Here is a 2,592-nt window from a genome sequence, read left to right on the forward strand (position 1 = left end):
GACCGTGGCCGATGTGGTGGCGGCGACCCACGTCGGGGCCAAGCGGCGGCGGGCGGGCCTCGCACCACCTCCTGCTGCCCCGACCACCGTCATCGCCCCGACTACCGTCACCGCACCGGCGCCTGCCCTCGCCGCCTCCCCGCCGCCCGCCCCGGCCACCAAGAAGAGCCGGCCGAAGTCGGCCTCTCATGGGCCGCGAGGGGCGGCCTCCAAGGTCGCCGGCTCGTCCCTGACCGTGACCAAGCCGCGGAAGAAGCCCGCGGCGCAGAAGAAGCCCGCGGCGGCCGCCGTCGCCGAACCTTCTCCCGCCGCGCACAAGGTGTTCGAGGAAATGGCAAACCCATCCTCGTTCATGGACCTCCTCCAAAACGCGGAGGTGGACCTCGGAGCTCCGCCTCTAGACCCCTTTAGGGTTGGTGACGACTTGGAGGAGAAGGAGGAAGATGAGGAGGATGTAGGGGATGACGAGGAGGAGGTGGCCGAGATAGGGGAGGAGGCATTCACCGCCGCTTCCCGTCCACACGCGCGGTCGACAAACTACACCGAGGCGGAAGATGTCCTCTTGGTTCATGCTTGGGCAGCTGTGGGAATGGATGCAACCACCGGCATCGATCAAACCTGTAAACGGTATTGGCAAAGGATCGAGGACGTCTATTGTAAGATCAAGCCGAAGAATAGTGGGTTCATCCATCGCTCTTTCCGGTCGCTTCAAGGCCGGTGGGAGTTGATCAAGCCCGCTTGTTCTCATTGGAGTACGGCCATGGACCAAGTGATAGATGCACCACCTAGTGGAACAGTGGAGAGTGACTATGTGAATACATATTTCTTCACTATTTCGATTATGTGTGTGCACTATGCTATTGGTGGGTTCTTATGTGATTTATGTGTGGTTGATAGGAGACAATTGCCGGCATGAGGTACAAGGAGATGGCCGCTTCCAAGGGCAAGCCATTCCCATTTAAGCATGTTTGGTCAATTCTTCAAACCTTTGACAAGTGGAAGTTGAGGGATCAAGAGACTGCACCCAAGAAGTCGACAATGCTAAGGATGGATGATAGTGAAGATGAGGAGGAGAGGAACTTGGGCAAGCCCGAGGGAACCAAGAAGGACAAGCTAAGGGTGAAGATGGAAGAAGAGGCGTCAAGCCTAAGGGAGAAGATGGACCACATGATGAAGGCAAGAGAGGAATTGACAACAAAGACATTGAAGACGAAGCTTCTTATCACCGAGAAGAAGAAAGAGGTCAAGCTTGCACAAGTTGAAGCAAAGCGTGAAGAAGCAAAGCGCAAGACCGAATTGGAGGAGAGGATGATCAAGCTCAAAGAGGCAAAGGTATGGAAAAAACTCATGGTGGAAGAGAAAGAGCACATGATGATGTCCAAGAAGGACATGGATGAAGACCAATTGCAATGGCGGAAGGACTACAAGGAAGACATCGCGGAGAGGAAGAGGATGTTCCGTGTTGCGTCCTCTACTTTTCGAGGTGACACTCCGATGAGTAGTTGTGGTGATGGCGGTGTGTACGACTCCACCGGTGCCGATGGAGATGCTTGATGGAGCCCGCTTGTGGTCTAGGAGATGGCGCCGAGGTGCAACTTTTTGGTGATGGTGCCAATGAGAGAAGGAAGATTATGATTTTGTGATGTAAACTATTAAACCATGCATCAATGATTGTCATTTGGTAGTTTGTTTGGAAGTTGATTGTGTTCTTGTTACCATAAATTATGAGATGTCAAATGATAGATTTAAAGGTTGGGGTCGAGGTAAAGACTAGAACCCTCAAATCCAATCCTTAAAGCAGTTTAAAGGTTGGGTTTGAGGGTTCTAGTATTTGCCCCTATTTTTCAACTCTTAAAAATGTTAAAAGTGATATTTCTCAACCCTTAAAACTACTTAAATTTTTAAGAGTTTGAGAGTTCTACTAATAATGCTCTAAGCCTAGCATGGTGGTAGCTCGGCGATGCAGAGTATCCTGCGTGTCTTCCTGACGGCCAGCGTGGGCTGCCCGTGAAACTTACGCAAACCCCGAAGCCGACGGCGGCAGCCAGTCATGCGTGCAGCATAGTGCGTTGCGGCTGTCTCAGAAGTGGGCCCTCTATCTTTCAGCTTCGTGGATTTTTTCTCCGACAGGGATAGTGAAGTGCGTTCGAGAGCGCCTCGCGTCGTACGACGTTCCGTCGAGGCCCATCTTTTTCTGCGGAGGTATCACACGCAACAAATTTTTATTTTTTATTTTTTGCGGGGCAAAGAGAATTTATAAATCAAGCAGCGGCTAAGCGGATGTTTGGTTCAGAAGTCCTAGGACTTTTTTTAGTCCCAGGGACTAATCAAAAAAGACTCTTTAGTAGAGTCTTTCTAGTCTCTGTAGAAAAAGTCCCTTCTGTTTGGTTTTTAGGGACTTTTTAGGGACTTTTTCTAGTCTCTGGAACTAAAAAGTCTCTGAACCAAACACCCTCTAAGTCTGCATCACAAAGAGCAGGTACCTCAGGTCCTGAGTGAAGCCACACCGCAGTGCGCTATTCCTAATATATGCATATGGAGTCAGTTGTCGATCATATGGATATGGGTACCTCCCACGCCATTGTGCCGGCT

This window comes from Triticum aestivum, chromosome 7A (assembly GCF_018294505.1).
Source record: "Triticum aestivum cultivar Chinese Spring chromosome 7A, IWGSC CS RefSeq v2.1, whole genome shotgun sequence".
Lineage (NCBI taxonomy): Eukaryota > Viridiplantae > Streptophyta > Magnoliopsida > Poales > Poaceae > Triticum > Triticum aestivum.